The 19,546-nt window shown below is 39.7% G+C and overlaps 1 long non-coding RNA gene across 1 annotated transcript in view; it reads left to right on the forward strand.

Moving 5' to 3' along the window:
• Window positions 1-19,546, forward strand: part of LOC138736399 (uncharacterized) — a 74,779-nt gene that overhangs the window by 13,959 nt on the left and 41,274 nt on the right. The window contains exon 2 of the long non-coding RNA XR_011340263.1: window positions 15,724-15,906. This is a non-coding gene — a long non-coding RNA (uncharacterized lncRNA). The remainder of the gene's footprint in view (window positions 1-15,723; window positions 15,907-19,546) is intronic.

Raw genomic sequence — 19,546 nt, forward strand, 5'->3', positions numbered from 1 at the left:
ATTTTAGGAAGAATAGGATATAAATGCAGGGATGTGGTGTCGCGGCTTTATAATTCATTAGTCAACAATGTTGGAATACTGTGAATAGTTTGTGATCCATATCTAAGGAAGGCTGTGTTGGATTTGGAGAGGGTTCAGTTGTTGTCATGGTGATCCCCGGAGTGAAAGGGTTCGAACGCTCTGGGGTTGTGCCTGCTGGAGTTTAGAAGAATGAGGTGTTATCTCATTTATACCAATCTAATGCTGGAAGGTCAGGACAGAGTGGAGGTGGAGAGAATATTTCCCATGGTGGGTGAGTATGGAACCAGAGGTAACTGCCAGGTAATACAGTAAAAACCCTTTTAAAACCGAGATTAGAGTAATTTCTTTACCAAGAAGGTGCAGATCTTATGGAATTTGATGTACCAGATAGCTATGGAGGCCAAGTCATCGGGAATATTTAAGCCAGACGTTCGTGACCATGAAGGCTATCAAGGTTTACGGGGAGAAGGCAAGAAGATGAGGGTCAAATGGATTATAAATCAGCCATGATGGAATGGTGGAATATACTCGATGGAAAGAATGGCCCAATTCCGCACCTGTGCCTTATGAGCTTTTGGAGTTAAACTCCATAAATCTGCGCTGACCTAGACACATGCTTCAAACGAAAACTGACCATCAGGTCAGTGACAACAATGTTTCCCGTCCAGACAGGTTGAATATCAAAGACGAAATTTATGAGAACTGCAATGTGACACTAACGAAGGCCTCATCTCTGCCAGATGAACAGGCATAGTCGCTGCTGTGGATCCCATCTTTGGAGAAGCTATGCAACTTAGCAGGACCAGACAACATACCTAGTCGGGTGCTCAAGGACTGTGAAGGCTGCAGCCCAGCTGACGGAGGTCCTAATGGACATCTTCAACTCTCACTGGAGCAATCCATTGTTTCCGCAACATTCAAGGCATCACATAACAATTACAGCATAGCAACAGTCCAACTTGGCCCTTTTAGTCCATGCAGAACACTTTCCCCCACCTAATCCCACTGACCTACATACAACCCACACCCACCAGTGCTGGTGGGTAAACTGTAATCGCTGGAACTCAACACCCATCTCTGTGTCTGCATTCTAGACTTCCTAATACAGTCAGTCACAGCACGCTGAGTAATGGGAAACCTGAGGGATCTGTGATCATGCCACTAACGTTCACGCTGCTGCCTCATGGCTGCACTGCCAAACTCAGTTTTAACACCATCACACAATCATCACTCTTGCAGATTATAGACCAGAAGTGGCCTCACCGACAACAATGATGTGCATGCTGACAGAGAGGAAGTTGAAGGGCTTGTAAAATGGAGAGAAAACACAAGATAAAACAAGTGATTGTGAACTTCAGGAGGATGAATATCAACTATTCTCTGATACAAACCAATGGCTCTGGCTTGGAAAGAATGAAGAGAACATAGTTCCTTGGTGTGCAGAAAATGGGTGGCCTACCCTATTCTGCTTAAGAGGCTTATGCTGGCAAGGTTACTGTTATCCATCTTGATATCTTTCTGGAGAAAATTGACAGTGTGCTAGCTGGCTCCATTATTGCGTGGTATGGAGGCAGGAGAGAATCCTCGACATCGAAGAGATTGGATGCAGACTGTTAAATCATTACCTTCAGCGCCACGGATCAGTCCACCGCAGTAGCCGGCATCTCTTATTGACCACTCATTTCAATTTCCTGCCCCGATACCCTGCTGACATATCTGTTTATTGTCGCATGGATTTCCAGACTGAGACGACCTGAAAATTGAAGGAACAACTCCTCATATTGCATAGTGGTGTCCTCCAATCAGATGACGTTCACATTGACTCTCCGATTTCCGGGTTTCCGTTTCCAACCCTACCCCTATCTTTCCCTATATTCGTCTTCCCTGGAGCAGTAACACTCTCATTTCACATCTTTCTGGTTTGGGAGGAAATGGTAAAGTAGATTGCACACACATATTGTGAAACACTGAATTTTTACAGGACTTTTGCAAAGTGCTTTTTGCAAAAGAGCAAAGAAGTAACAAGATAAAGATTGCCTGGGAGAGCATATGATTTTTTGCAGGCAGTGAGAAGAGTTTTGCTCTCAGAGAAGGAAAGTGTGAAACAGTGAGCGTGGAGACAGAAATCAGTTCCAGAAGGACAAAGCTGGCAAACTTTTGGAAGACTGTCTGGTCAAAGGAGAGGGTTAGCAATCTGAAAGGTGACCTGAAATAAGGAGAATGATCTGGAGAACCCTGAAGGGGGCATATATTTTCAGCAAGATTGAGAATGTATTAGATGTGGATGTCCTGGAAGGGGTATCTCTCTCTGAAAACCAGCAAGAACCTTCCTAAGTGGTAATCATTTGCCTGTTAAACACCAACGCCTTGTGGACTCCGTTAATGCACAGTACAAGAATTCCCTGCAAAGAGTGAGATGGACTGTGATTCAAAGAAATTTTCCAATCTTAAATATAAATTGCTCACACCTGCGCTTAGTATTAGAGGGGGTGTTAAGTAGGTTAGGTAAGTAGGTTAAGTAATAAGTTAAACTTTAATTCTGTTTTCCTGTTCAAATATAATTTAAAATCTACTTTTGTATAAGTAATTCTGTGTTATGGTGCATATCTATTGCTGCTAGTTGTTTGGGTCCTCTGAACACTGTAAGAGTCTCCTTTCCCCCATTTCTCCCATTCACAAATGTAACACCCTTTCGCTATGATTCTTTTATTTCTTCCCTAGTGTTCTCCTAATCTTTATCTAATTAACTCAATTTGTCTGTTGGTCAGTGCTCCACTCCATGCCGTTTTATATTTTCCTCAGCCTTTTAAATCAGACGCCTGCAGATTTTTACTTCCACCTTCAAGACTCGGGCACGAAACATCTGTTGGCAAAGTAGTTAGCGCAAAGCATTTACATCGCCAGCATTCTGGACCAGAGTGTCAATCCTGCGCTGTCTGCAAAGAGATTTTACATTCTCCATGTGTCTGCATGGGTTTCCTCCAGTGTTCAAAAACATACCGGTCGAGTAGGTCAATTGGGTGGAATTGGGCGGCAGGGACTCATTGGCTGAAATGGCCCGTTCACGTGCTGTATGTCTAAAACCATTCTTTACCTCCAATGGGCGCTGCGATACTCCAACACTTTAATGCAATCGCAGCGTTTGCAGACGTTTGTGTCATATTACAGGGTCTCATTAAAATGATATTTAACAGAAGCATTACCTAAAGAGGTCTCAGAAAAATGTTAGAAGACACTTTCAATCCACCACTCAGTATCATTCACCCATTACCATCAAAACGGACATCCGGGATCATGAACATTGGAAATGCAAGGCTGGGAAATGACTTCCCGTAGGCTTTAAGGATAATGCACAATAACCTCGTAGCGGAGTAAATCACTTGTTCTTACCATGACAATTTACTTGCACAAATTCGTTTCCACAGCCAAGTGTCCTTCCTCGCAACTTGCCTTCACGCCACGCATTGCACATGACCTCCAGCTCCGGTTCCAGGCCAGACGGTTTATCCCCAGAAAGAACCGACCCTGCATTGACTGTTGTTCTTTAGTTTCTCCAGCCAAATCCACTGGACCACCAAAAAGACCGTCCAAATGAAGCCTCAATTAAATTGTAGATTTTCGGAATTCAGTAATTGCACCCGATGCTCACGTTGTGGCCTTCTCTTCACCGAAAAGACTGGACGTATGCTCGGAGTTAGTTCCGTTGAGAATGTTAACTCTGTCCCTACGAATGCCGGCGATATCCGAGGTGTCAAACTTTCAATTCCGCGGCCCAATCCCACGCTGGCATTTATGCCCATGTCCTCATGCACTAACAAACCAAGGCCCCCCTCTCCCTTGCTATGCAATCCTATGTTAACCCATTGTGGTGTTTCACCTTCAAATAATGATGAGAGGAATCTCGACTGGGCTCCTAAGTAATATTTCCTAAATTCAGGTAATCGTAGCCCCCCTCTCCCAGTTTATAATCCCACATCAATTTTTTCATGGAGATTCTGGAGACTTTGCCATTCCACAGGAAAGCTCTTCTGATGTTATAAACATTTCATAATAGTTAAATAGGAAAGGATTAAAATTAATAAGTTAATCTTGGCAAAACCTTCATTTTCATGCAGTTTACTCTGCCTATCAATGTGATGGGCAGGCTTCTCCATCTGTTTAAATCTTCTTCGATTTATTTCAAGGATAGGGGTATAGTTGAATTTATATGTTTCCCAAATCTCTAACATGACCAAGAGCAACCCCTACAATTCTACATGGACATTAGCCCTCATCTCTGGTTTATGTTAGGCAGCTCCCTGTCTTCCTCATTCCTCTTCTGCCTTTTCTCCAGTCCTTATTGCAGCTAATCTTTTTAAATATTATGCTCTTCCACCTGTATCCACATGTCCTCCTGCCTGCGGGACTTTACTGCATACTTGACGCGAGCCTGCATGCCTTTTGCTCATACAAAGTGCTCAGTTGGTTATGTATTGTTATCTTTTCTGCATAAAGAAGACTGTGTGACTTTCTGAGTTCGTCTAGCATTTCTGTGTAAAATTAATACAACGAGGTTATTTTTGGACTTAACAGGATCAACCGATGCTAACAACTGTCAAATATGTCATGCATTCGATATTCATAATTGTGTGGTGTATAGGTTCTGGCAAGAGGACAATTGGAAAGGGTTCCAAAGATCAGCCATGAGCTCACGAATAACACCTGAGGCTGGTCTCGATGCAATCGTTTCGAATGACAGTGCATTGGCAGGATGAGGCATTAATGGGAAGTAAACGTTAAAAATATGAGCCTTGTCATTAGCGATATAATGGTGGAGATTATCATTCCCTCTGAACAATCCCGCACATGTACTCCCACACCTGCCCCCAACATGGGGCTAAATTAAACTGAAACTCTGCTGTTTGCACATGAAACATAGACCCCTATTCCCTTCCTATTTCTCTGGCTATTGAACAGCGTGTTGAACACAATGATCGTATCTGCTTCTGCCGCTAGCACACATATCTACCACATATTTTGCAAAAAGGTATGTATGCTACATCTTCTTTAAACTCCAGCAACTGCATAGTACCCCTCTTCTCGTTGAATGGATGTCCTCTATTATTTGAATATTATACATGGTGAAATTGTTCTACTGTATCTACTCCTCTCATAATCTCATAAATGTAATTTATATATGCTGTCTTTCTACATCGTTCAGAAAATTCCAATTTTGTCAAAACTCTCCTTAGTTTGAAATTGATTAAAATAATAAATTAGATACCCTGCAGCAAATTTATGGATTCTAATCCGGGTCGCTGGCATTATAACAATGTCATGCTGACCGTGACGTTCGAATTATATCTCAAACCAGTATTTGAAATTATTTACACTGATGAAAGCATTAAAATAGGCCAAAGACACAATGGGGAAGCGTACAGAATGAAGGTGGATCAACTGGTTGAAGGATGCCACAACAAACTTCTACTCAATGTCAGCAAAACTAAGGAACTAATTGTGGTCTTCAGGCAGGGGAAATCACCAACCAGGCAGCAGTGGAAAGGATAAGAAGTTCAGAATTTCTGTCCTGTGTCCGACATGTGGATGCAGCCATGACGAAGGCTCAGTCCTAATTAAGTTTTGTATAGTTTGAGGAAATTTGGTTTGTCACCAAAGACTTTTGCTCATTTCTACATGGAAAGCATTCTTACTGGTTGCATCACTATCTGGTGCGGATGTGCCAATGAACAGGACAGGAAAAGATTAAAAGAATTGTGAACTCTGCCAGCACTATCATGGGCATCGGCCTTTACTCGATTCAGGGCATCTAAAAAGAAATCAGAAATCAGAAATCAGAAATCAGAAGTCTTCAGAAATCACCCTCTATATTCAATGACCTTCGGCACACAGGCCATGTCTTCTTCACTCTGCTACCATCAGGAATGAGTTACAGGCGGCTTAACGGCACAAAAACAGCTTCTACCCCTTTTCCATTAGATTTCTCAATGGTCGACGAAGCATAGAAACCCCCTCACTTCCTTTTTTTATGCAATAATTTATTTATTTTTATGAAATGTACTTTATACCAATATTTGCACGTGTAATTTCACCACAATACAATTAATAATTGTATTGTTCATGACAACAAATTCTGATTTTGACCACTGCGCACATACTTCAATATTTTAATGGAATAAAGGTAGTGAACTGAAGCCATTTAATTCAGAAACAAACAGGACTCGTGAGTTTTTTTCTCACGTGACCACGTAAAGAGTGTAATTATTCTGATAGATGAAGGGAACGTTTGATTCCATGGAGACTGTCTTTGTTATAAATGTGAGAATATTTCAAAAGTGTGAACTGTGCTCAGTAATTCTGAAAACCAAGCATGGAACTCCAGAAGGTCTCCTATTTGCTATTTATTATCCAGTCATCGCATCAATTAGAGTTCCAGGTCAAATATTGTGATTATTTTGTTTAATGGTAAAATGTTCATATCATTTCGATATATCTCATGGCATGTTATTGACATTGCTGCTGCAAGTGTTTATTCCCAATTCTGCTCCATTTGCTTCCAGGAATCAAGCTTTGAATATCCTGAAAAAATCTCAGCAGTTAAAGTAGATTTCTTGTAACAAGAACAACTAGCTAATATTTCTTAATTGAGAACCGGGATATTTGTAATTAAATGTCTCTTTCCAACTAGTGTATCTGGCACAATAAATGTCGCCAATATATTCTATGTCTTCTTTTAAAATCTTCACTTGGATCGTGTTCCTACGTGAGTTTCTTGTCAAAAGAATGATATTCCACTCCGAATCATAGTGCAAATTTAGTAGGGTTGCCTGAATGATGCAGTTGATTCCAGTGAGCTATCGCTTCCATTCTTCTTTCTTTGGCTTGGCTTCACGGACGAAGATTTATGGAGGGGTTTGTCCACGTCTCTATTAATCTGATTATATTTTGCAATTTTTCAAATACGCAACAACACGCATTTATTTCCTTGCCGGCTGACATTGGGTATAAATATGTAATTTCTAATAGAACCATAGAACAATTACAGCACAGGAACAGGCCATCTCGGTCCCTCTCGTTTATGCTGAACCATTTTTGCCTAGTCCCACTGACCTGCATCCAATCCATCATCCACCATACCTCTCCCATCCATGTACCTGAACAAATTCTTCTCAAGTGAAAAAATTGACCCCGCATTTAGCACCTCATGTAGAAGCTCATCCCACAATCCCACCACTCTCTGTGTGAAGACGATCCCCTCATATTCCCCCTAATCCTTTCCCTTTTCATCCTCATCCCATTTCCCCTGGAGCGTACCTCAACTACGCTCAGTGGAAAATGTTATCTATATTTATTCCATTTATCCCTCTCATAATTTTAAATACATCTATCAAATATCCCCTCATTCTTCTATGCAAGGGGTATTTCAGTTCTAACCTGTTTATTTTATTTTATTTTTCAATTTTTCCAAAACAATATCATGTATGAAAAAATTATTTTTAATCTACTTACACTTTCATTTAGTATAATTTACTTCTCAGATTTAAGCACTATGTCAGCTTACTTAAAATTTCCTTTATTGTCCAAGAACTTTGAAAATTAAACATCAAATAAAACAATTAAAGTGACAAACATAAAAATGGTAAAAAGAAAAGAACATTTCAGCGTGTGCCAACCTTTGTAATCGACTTCCTCTCTTTGAGGTGCTTCATTGCTCTTGTCTTTATGCATTTTTTTAGGTTTATAGAACTGTGGGCTGTTGGTATAGATGCACACAAAAGTGCTCCAGATAAGCTTGCCTTATTTTGACAAACGTATTATACTCATTTCTTAAATTATGTTATTTTCTCCATGGGCACACAGTTGTGCATCTCCGTGGTCCATCGAATGATGAGCAGGGGTGAGTTGGACATTTGTTTAGTGACTTAGAGGTAATATCTACAAATTTAATTTTGAATTTAGTTAATGATCTGCCCACGTCCTCTAAAATTCCTAATACATAGAGCTCCGGATCCAGGGGTAAGTCTGTTCCTGTAATCCTCGTAAATATATTAGATCATTCCAACCGAAAGAGTCTCACCTTTGCGCAGGTCCATGTGGAGTGTATGAAGGTACCTATTTATAACCCACACCTGAAATACATTTCGAATAGCTCTGATTTTCCTTTATGTAATTTTTTGTGGTGTGAGATATAATTGGTGCAAGAAATCATATTGTATCAGTCTCACTCTGGCGTTGATCACTGCTGTTCCACTTAACCTACAGAAATCTGACCAACACTATCAATCATTGTTCTCAAGTCCAACTCGCACCTTTCCCTCAATCAATGCAAGACCAGTTTTCGGCTCTCACTTTCAAGTACAAACTACATTCTGGATATAAATTTGGGAATGACTCCCAGTCGAAGTAGCCATTTTACCTCGTTCCCTTCAGGTGGGCATTGGTTGTGATCCTTCACTCAGAAGAATCTTAACTGTAGAAAGTAGTGAAACATTCCATTAGGCAAATCATATTTATCATTCAGTTGATTGAAAAGCATGAATGTCTATTCTCATTGCTGCTTTCGATAGTTCAGATCCCCATTCAGTGACAATTATCCAGAATTGTGTTACCGAAATACATAGGCATCAGTTTGATACATATTAAGTGTGTTTCTGGCATATTACAATCTGTATACCGATACAATCATTAAATTCTTTCCAGCTTTTTACCAGATGTTTTAAAATAGGGTTCTCTGTCCTTTTATTTATTAATTTTGTATTTGTTTTGGAAATAAAATCTTTCACCACTCCCTCTCCCTTGCTATGCATTCCTATGTTAACCCATTGTGGTGTTTCACCTTCAAATAAAGATGAGAGGAACCTCAACTGGGCTCCTAAGTAATATTTCCTAAAATCAGGTAAACATAGCCCCCCTCCCCCAGTTTATAATCACACATAAATTCTTTCATGGTGATCCTGGAGACTTTGCCATTTCACAGGAAAGCACTTCTGATGCTATAAACATTTCATAGTAGGTAAATAGGAAAGGATTGAAATAAATATGTTAATCTTGGCAAAACCTTCATTTACATACGGTTTACTCTGCCTATAAAATGGTGGGCAGGCTTCTCCATCTGTTTAAATTGTCTTCGATTTATTTCAAGGATAGGGGTATAGTTGAATTGATGTTTCCCAAATCTCTTCCTGTTATTTTCCCTAGCTATTCAAAACTACCTGATAGCCACTTTAACTGGCTCCCCGGTTTATAGTCTGAGACAGTCAGGGGAATAATCCTACTTTTTTTTCAAATTAACCTTATATTTAGAGATTTTATCATAATCTTCAAGTGTGACCTGCAATTTGGACATTGCCTCAGCTGTTTCCATCAAGTAGAATAGCACAGGAAGCTTCAACCCAACCAGTAAAAAGTGGTGCAAATTTAATTTTTTCTAACACCTTATAGATAAAAATTTCATTCAACATGATCAAAAGCTTTTTTCTGCACTTAACAGTAATATCATCAGTTGACTAATCTGTATTCTTGAATCATTAATTATTGTATTAAATTTGGTAATGTTGTCAGCAGAATATCTACCTTTAATAAATCTTGCTTGATCAACATGTACTAATTTTGGTTAAAGAAATTAGCTAATCTATTAGATAATACATTTGCCACAATGTGATAATCCACATTTAATAAAGATATCGGTCTGTATGAAGGCACTTTTAAAGGATGCCTGTCCTGCTTTGGAATAACTGTTATCAATGCCCTTGAAAATGATTCCGGAAATGAACCTGTTTCTGTCACTTGTTTCAATACTTTTATGTACATATAGGAAATAACAAATCATAAAATTCTTTATAAAACTCCGTTGTAAATCCGTCCTCCCCAGGAAATTTCCCACAAGTCATCCTTAAGTTTTAAATTTGTAAATGAACTATCTAAGTCCATTTCATTTAATAATGGTAAATTTATGTTAGATAAAAAATACTCAATCTGGTCCATATCTTGAGTACCCTCAGAAGTATATAATTATATACGAGTCACGTGATGGAGTAGTGGCAGGTCGGGCAAAACCAGCCCTCTCCAGAATAGAAGAAAAAATGTCAAGGAAAGACAAAGTTCAACTAAAATAAAATAAACGATAAAGTTGCAGAGAAGAGAAAGAAGATGGCACCTAAGAAGTAAGAAGTAAAAACAACGGGGTAAAAAAGAAGAAAAGACACCGAAAAAGAAAGTAGAAAGACTTACCTGCACCAAAGAATAGGGAGCTGTGGTGGTAAAGTGTGCACGATCTCCGAGGTTAGTGTTGGCCCTGTGGAGACGTGACCACCCAACCGGTGGACTACAAAAATGGCTCTCTCAGCCATGCAAAAGTGTGCAACGCGAAATCTAAGGTAATGGAAAACACCGACGGGTGGGGGCTCAGCCGAGGAGCGGGAAATCGACTGAGACGCCCGACACCGGGGTTCTCAGCTGGAGGATGTGGAGAGCAGCAGGAGGAGTTCAGTAAAAGGTGAGAAAGAAAGTCGATGGGGTGAACGGCAAGAGAGGCAGCAGCAGCGGCTCGACAAATGAGGAGATCAGAAGGAGAGGTCCAACAGCAAGAGGCCAAGCAAGAATAGGCAGGACAAAGTGAAACAAACAACTCATCCCAAAAATCAGAAGAGACACAGATATAAAGAGAAGAAGAAGAGAGATGAAGACATAAACACAGGTAGAGAGACAGAAGAAGAGGAAGAAGAGGACCAAGATATTCACAGAGAAATAGAAGGTAAAACAGATGGACAGAATATAGATAAAGCTTTTTGTTGAAGAATATATGAGAGCATTAAAAGAATGGTTGTCATTTGAATTTAGTGCAATAAAAATGAAAATGAAAATAACAGAAGATAGAATGCAAAGATTAGAAATAGTTATGACAGAAAAAGGGCAAAGTGTAGTTCTAACATGTGGAAGAACGAGAAATGGCTGTAGAAATGGAAGTAAACGACTTTAGAGGAAAATTGGAAGAAAGTGACAAAAGAAGTAAAGAGACACAAGAGTTGTTAGTTCAGAAAATTGATATGTTGTAAAATTATACTGGTGAAACAACATAAAAATAGTGGGGCGGAATAAGATGAATAAGGCACAGATATGAAGGAATTTATAAAAGAATGGATACTGAAGGTCCTGGTAATGACAGAAATGCAGGAGAAAATGGAAATAGAAAGTGCACACAGAACACTAGCTCCGAAACCACAGACACATCAAAAACCAAGATCCATTTTAATATATTTTTTGAGATATACAACACGAGAAAATATACTGGATCTGGCAAGGAATAAAATTGGAGAAGAAAATAAACCATTGGAATAAAGGATCAAAAATATTTTTTTTTACTCGGGCATACATTTTCAACTCTTAAAGAAGAGGAAGGAGTTAAGATATCCAGTTCTGCTTAAAATATTTATACTTGGAGAGCAAATCAGACTGTTCGCAGATCCAGAGGAAGCACAAAAATTTGCAGATAGCTTGCAGGACATATGGAGAGATGAGGAGATGTCATAAGATTGAACAATGGAGATAAAATATATATAAAGATGAAAGATGTAAAAACAATGTATATGTAACAAACAAAAGAAGGAAAAGAGAAGAGAAGGAATGAAGTAAATGGGAAAATGGGAGAACTTTGTTATATGTGTAAAAAAAGTGTTTTCTGGAATGGTTGGGGGGAGAGAATAACCAACACTGCGAAATCAGTTGACGCTTGTGAACAGGATCACAATCCAAATGGGAAGGGGAGTTGTGGTTGCCCAACAAGGGATAAGGGGCAACTTAGAGAGGGGGACATTTGGGATTAAGGTAATATTGGATGTGGGAGTTGCGTGGTTGGGGTAATTTATGTTTTGAATGTGTTGTCATTCATTGAATTTAAAAAGGGAAAACTGAGAGATGAAAATGGGGAAAAGGGGGATGGTGGTATTGAGGAAGTGGAAATGATGTGTAAACATGATATGAGAAGGCCATATTGAACTATATGACGAGACACATTAATGGAATACATAACCAAATTAAAAGATAGAGGCTATTAAATTTACTGAAAAAAGAAAATTAGATATAGCATTTGTGCAGGAAACGCATCTAATTGACGTGGAACATAACAAATTAAAGAGAGACTGGGTAGGATACGTAGTGGCAGCATGATATAATTCAAAAGCTAGATGTGAAGCTATATTAATTAATAAAAATATACCAATCAAATTACAGTAGGAAATAATGAATCCAGCAAGGAGGTATGTAATGATAAAGAGTCAGATATATTCAGAATTTTCAAATTTGCTCAATATATATATATATGCACCTAATGAAACAAATCAAAAGTTTATGCAAGATATCATTTGAAGATTGTAGATACACAAGAAAATATATTGATAGGAGAGGACTTTAACCTTAATTCGGTTTCAATGTTGTATAAAACTGTACAAAAGACAAGCAAAAAGAAGAATGTGGCCACATTTATTGTTAAATCAATGCAGGAAATGAAACTTGTGGACATATAGTGGAGGCAGCACCAGGAGAGAAGGAATACTCATATCATTCAAGTAGACATAAAACATACTCAAGGATTGATATGGTTTTTTTTTGTCAGCCCATATTCAAGGGAGAGTTAGGAAAACTGAATATAAAGCTAGATTACTATCTGATCATTCACCCCTGTTATAAGCAATAGAACTAGAAGATATCCCACCAAGAACATATAGATGGAGATTAAACTTTATGCTATATAAAATGCATGAATTTAGAGACTTTATTGAACGACAAATAAAAATATATTCTGAAATAAATACAGAATCAGTGAAAGACAAATTTATATTATGGAACGGAATGAAAGCCTTCATTGGAGGGCAGATAATAAGTTATGTCACTAAGATGAAAAAGGACTACATTCAGGAAATAGAGCAGTTGGAAAGGGAGATAGTAAGTATAGAAAATGAACTAGTAAAAAGGAGATATAACGAAAAGGAGGGAATTGGTGGACAAAAAAATGAAACATTACAAACGTACAAGGTGGAGAATAACATAAATGAAAATAAAGTAAATGTATTATGAACTGGGAGAAAAATAAACCACATAAACTATTAACGTGGCAACTTAAAACAGAACAAGCTAAAATAACTGTATTGGCATCAAGGAAAAAGGATAATCAAATTACATATAACCCAGTAGATATCAATGAGAATTTTAAGGAATTTTATGAACAATTATACCAAACTGAGAACGAGGAGAAAAATGATAAAATAGAAGAGTTTTTAGCTAAAATTTAACTGTCGAAATTGCAAGAAGAGGAACAAAATAAACTGATAAAATCATTTCAAATAGAAAAAAATACAGGATATATTTTTTAAAAAGCTGCTGAACAATAAAACGCCATGAGAGGATGGATTCCAAACAGAATCCTATGAAACATTTAAAGAGTTATTAATTCCTCCTCTCCTAGAAGTTAATGAACCAGATAGAAGAAATACAAAACTTGCCAGATTCATGTAAGATAGCAATAATTACAGTAATACCAAAGATGGGGAAGGATCTATTAACACCAGCATCATATAGATCAATATCTCTACTTAACTCAGATTATAAGATAATAGCGAAATTATTAGCATACAGATTGGTCGACTGTGTACCAAAAATAGCAAAACAAGATCAAACTGGATTTATTAAGAAAACACAAACAGTGGATAATGACTGTAAACTTATTAATCTAATTTATGCAGTTCAACATCAGTGGATGTTGCTTTAGATGCAGAAAAAGCCTTTGACAGAGTAGAGTGGAACTATTTATTTAAAGTTTTACAGAGGTTCAATCTACCAGAAAAGATATATTAATTGAATTTTCCTTCTTCTTTGGCTTGGTTTCGCGGACAAAGATTTATGGAGGGGTATGTCCACATCTGCTGCAGGCTCGTTGGTGACTGACAAGTCCAATGCGGGACAGGAAGGCACAGTTGCAGCAGTTGCAAAAGAAAATTGGTTGGTTGGGGTTGGGTGTTGGGTTTTTCCTCCTTTGTCGTTTGTCAGTGAGGTGGGCTCTGTGGTCTTCTTCAAAGGAGGTTGCTGCCCGCCGAACTGTGAAGCGCCAAGGTGCAAGGTTGGAGGCGATATCAGCCCACTGGCAGTGGTCAATGTGACAGGCACGAAGAGATTTCTTTCAGCAGTCCTTGTACCTCTTATTTGGTGCACCTCTGTCTCGATGGCCAGTGGAGAGCTCAGCATAGAACACGATCTTGGGAAGGCAATGGTACTCCATTCTGGAGTCATGACCCACCCAGCGCAGTTGGGTCTTCAGCAGGGTGGATTCGATGCTTGCAGACTCTGCCAGCTCGGGTACTTCGATGTTGGTGATGAAGTCATTCCATTGAATGTTGATGATGGAGCACAGACAGCGCTGATGCAAGCGTTCTAGGAGCCGTAGGTGATGCCAGTAGAGGACCCATGAATGGGAGCCGAACAGGAGCGTGGGTATGACAACGGCTCTGCACATGCTGATCTTTGTGTGTTTCTTCAGGTGGTTTTTTTTCCAGACTCTTTTGTGTAGTCTTCTAAAGGCGCTATTTGACTTCACGAGTCTATTGTCTATCTCTTTGTCGATCCTTTCATCAGATGAAATGGTGCAGCCGAGGTAGGCAAACTGGATGACCGTTTTGAATTCTGTTTGCCCGATGGGGATGGGGGGGGGGGGGGGGAGGCGGGGCGGGTGGTGGTCATGATGGGGAGCTGGCTCATGGAGGACCTCAGTTTTCTTCAGGCTGACTTCCAGGCCAAACATTATGGCAGTTTCCACAAAACAGGACGTCATATAATGGACCATTGGCAAAGGTAAGAGTAAATTGATATGTATTGAGCCAATTTAAATTAAGTTGGTCAACTAGACCGGGATGCCTATTATCCCCCTCATTGTTCACTTTAACAGTAGAACCATTGGCAGAAGTGATAATAACAGAAAATAATGTTAAATGGATACAAATAAAGGAGAAGGAGCACTAAATCAGCTTATTTGCAGATGACATCATAGTATACTTAACAGAACCAGAAATATCAATAAAAAATACATAAGAAATTGAAGGAGTATGGAGAAATATCAAGGTACAAGATCAACGCAAATAAAAGTGAAGTGATGCCAATGAGTAACGTGGATTATACAGAAATTAAAAAAAGAATGATCATTTAAACACAAGCAATCCAATACTTTGGTATCAGGTTAGAAAATAACTTAAGCCACCTGTTCAAACTAAATTATCAGGCACTAACAAAGAATTTGCTGAAAGACTTAGAACATTGGAAAGAATTACCGCTAACGTTGATAGGGAGGGCAAATTGCATTAAAATGAATGTCTTCCTAAGGATACAATACTTATTTCAATCGTTGCCTATTCCCTTAACAGAGAAAGTCTTTAATGAACTAAAGAGAATAAGAAGGAAATTCTTGTGGAGGGGAGGGGGGGGTGGGGGAACCGAGGGATAAATAAATTATCTTAGATAAATTAACAGAGAGATATAAGCAAGGTGCTTTGTCGTTAACAAACTTAAAAATTATTATAGAGCATCACAATTAAGGTATGTATCAACAAAACAATCTCCCAGCGTGCGTCCAGTCTCTTCAGAGTAGAGAAAGCCACAATGTGAGCACGGGTGCAGTAGCTGAAAACCATGGATTCGCAGTTTAAATGTTGCTTCGCTTTGAAGGTCTGTCGGGTGGCCCAGTGGATTCAGCTGGAGAAGCACAAGGAACAACAGTCAATGCAGCGTCGGTCCAACCTGGGGATAATTGAGTGGAGGTCACGTGGAAACAGAGCTGGAGGTCACGTGGAATCCGTGGCAATGAAGGCAAGAAGCTAGTTCGGACACGTGGCTGGGTAACCGATCTGTGTAAGTAAATGACTATGATAAGAATTGTCATGATAAGAACATATACAAATACATAGAATGATTTAATCCGCTACGATGTTATTATACATCATTCTCACAGCCTACGGGAATTTATTTCCTAGCCTTGTATTGCCGATTTTCATGATCCTGTACGTCCATTTTGATTCTAGTAGGTCAACGATATTGGGTGCCGGATTGAAGGGGTTTTATATCATTCTTTGAGAACTATTTAAGTCACGCTCCCGGTAAATGTCATCAATAGAGGAAAGGGAACTTCTCCACTGTTTTAATGATACTCTGTGCTGTTCAACGATGTGAATTATCAGTCTGGATCCAGTCTCTCCGATATAGAGGGTCCTCTGCAGCTGCCCTACTAGCAACAATACTGCAAGGCAGCACATTTTCAATTTTGCCCTGTAAAGAACTATCAAGAAGGATGCCGCCTCAACCTTCGATGAAGACTATGAAAGGCCGTACATTTTCTGTACGGAACGTTTTGCTCTCCGCTCACTCCCAGCCAGAGCCATTTGTTTGTATCAGAGAATAGTTGACTTTCGTCCTCCTGAAGTTCACAATCATCTGCTTTATCATGAGTTCTCTCTCCATTGTACAGGGCTCACAATATCTTCTCTGTCAGCCTGCACATCATTGTTGCTGATGAGGCCATACCTGGTCTGTAATCAGCAAGAGTAATGATTGTGTGATGGTGTTTAAACTGAATCAGGCAGTGCAGCCATGATGCAGCAGAGTGAATGTTAGTGGCCTGAGCACACATACGTGAGGTATGCCAGTACTCAGCGTGCTGGGACTGACCGTGGCCTTTGTGTGAGGTAATCAAGAACTCCGACGCAGAGATGGGGATTGAGTTCCAGCGAGGAAATATACCCACCAGTCTCTGATGTTTGATCATTTTGAACGCTCAGCTGAACCTAATATATGATGCATAATTTCTCTCGCTCAGCTCGGAGTGGATGTTTGAGGCCATGACACCATCTGTGGAATTATTAGCATGGTCAGCAATAGGAACGGGTCAAATGTCACTGGAAATGTGATTTGAGTCATGCAAACAAGTTCCCGATCGTCTGGGCATTCGTTACTTAGCCCAATTTCCGTAATATCACAGGTATGATTATGACTGCCTTGAATGCTGCAGTTCTCTGTTAGCACCTCCGTGAGCTGGACCACAGCCCAGACAGTCCTACAGCGTCCGACAAGTTATGTTGTCTGATCCTGCTGAATTGCGTAGCTTCACCCAAGATGGGATCTACAGCAGCATCTATGGAAGGCGCCTGTTCTTCAGGCAGAGATGAAGCCTTAGTTGGTGTCACATTGCAGTTCCCATCAAGTTAATCTTTGGTATTCAACTTGTCTGGACGGGCAACTTTGTTGTCACTGACCTGATGATCGGGTGTCACTGACCTAATGATCGATTTTGGTTAGAAAAACCACAGCATTTGTCTTTCCAGTTTATCGCAGATTTATGGGGTTTAAAGACAAAAGTCTATAAGGCAGAAGAGCGTAATTGGGCCATTCCTCACATCGAGTGCATTCCACCATTCCATTATGGCTGATTTGCTATCCCTATGAGCTTAATCTCTTGCTTTCTTCGCTTAACGCTTGATACACTTCATGGTCAAAAACATCCAACTTCAATGTCCACAGCTATCGTCTGCAATGAATTCTACAAATTCTACAGCCTCTGAGTAATGAACTTACGCTACACCTCCGTTATTAAAGGACATTTTTTTGTGTTATGTAGTGGTTATCTCGGAATCCATTCTCTCCATCGCCCATGGGAAACATCCTCCCCACATCCAATCTTTCAAGGTATCCGATCAGTATCAATGAGATGACCCTTCGTTCTTCTGAACACCAGTTGGTAAACTCCAGAACCTTCAAGCTGTCTTCATCTGAAAACCTTTTCATTCCAGGGATCATCTTAGCAAACCATTGGACCCTCTCCAATACCCACACATCTTTCTTTAGTGATGAATAACAAACTTCTCACAATATTCCAAGTGTGATGGCTAAAGCATTATCAAGCCTCACATCACTTCCCCCCTCTTAAGATGAATGAGAGCATTCTATTCAACTTCCCTACAGCAGAACCGTCATGCAGATGGTCAATAAGGCAATTTTGCACCCCCATGTCACTCTGCACCTCCGATTCTGAACTCGTTGCCTCTTAAGAAAATTGTCCACACATTTATTCCTTCCACCAAAGTACATTATTATTCTTCTCTTCACGGTATTCCATCTGCCATTTCTTCACCCTCTCCCCTAACCATCTAAATACTTCTGCGGACATGGTGCTTCCTCGATACTACCCTCCCCTCCTTCGATCTTCGTATTGTCCCCAAACGTGGCAACAAGGCTCTCTAATCCACCATCACAATCATTGACATATATCGAGAAAATAAACAGGCCCAACATTGAGATCGGCAGAACATGACTGGTCACAGTCAGTCAACATTTAAATGCACCTAAAATCCTCACTCTCTACCTCCTGCCAATATATCCATGCCAATATTTTTGTGGAAGAAACATGTGCTTCATCGCGCTTCACAGCCTCATGTTCGTCTCCTTGAAAAATACCTTCTGAATATCCCATGTAATCAACATCCACTGACTCTCCTTTAACCTGTCATTCCTGGTATTCCCAATAAGAATTCCAACAAGTTTGTGTGGAAATATTTCTCCTTTGAGAATCACTGCTGCATTTCACCGTGGGCCTCGAAGTTTACTGAAACATTATTCGCACTAAAAAGATTCAAAATTCATCCAAACCACCGAAGTGAGGCTAATTGGCCTCTAATTCCCTGTCTTTTCCTCCATCCTTTGTTAAAATCTGGAGTCCCTTTTCTATTCTCCAATCCTCCATAAATATTCCAGAATATAGCAGTTCCAGAAGATCCCTAACAATGCCTCCACGGATTCTTCTACTAACTCTTTCAAACCTAGAGTTCATTTAATTTTGTCCAGGAAATTCATACATTTTCTGACCTTCCAACTTTCTCAGCTCCTTCTCATTGAAGAGGCTAATTACACACATCTGACCCTGAACACTCTCGGACGTCTGGCACTCTGCAGGTGTTTTTCAAAATGAAGATGAAACCAAAATACTCAGTGAGTTCGTAAGCCATTTCTTTGTCCCTCATAAAAACACGACCCTGCCTTTTGCTCCTGAGGAAACATTTCACATCCGTTTTATGTTTATGGACATTTTTCCTTTGTATTTCATCTTTTCTCACCTTATACTATCTTTCACTTCATTGTTAACCACAGTTGCCTCATTTTCCCACTACGACCTTCATTAGTCCTTGTGATGACTTTGTCCTGTACCTTCCGAGCTAATCTGATAAATTTCAACTATTGCTGCTCCTTTGTTATCCCTTCTAGTACCCACTTCCAATCAACATCGGCAAATTTTTTCCTCGTACCTCTGAAGTCCCCTTTATTCTGCTGGTATACTGACACTTCTAGATTTCAGCTTGTCCCTCTCAAATTGCAGGGTGAATTTGGGCAAATAATGATTACTGCCACCAAGTGAAAAAAACACGCAAATGCTGGAGAAACTCAGTAGGTCAAACAATGCCTTTCATCAACGTTTCATGCTTGATGAAGGGCTCAAGCCTAAACC

The sequence above is a fragment of the Narcine bancroftii genome, chromosome 6, assembly GCF_036971445.1.
Source record: "Narcine bancroftii isolate sNarBan1 chromosome 6, sNarBan1.hap1, whole genome shotgun sequence".
NCBI lineage: Eukaryota > Metazoa > Chordata > Chondrichthyes > Torpediniformes > Narcinidae > Narcine > Narcine bancroftii.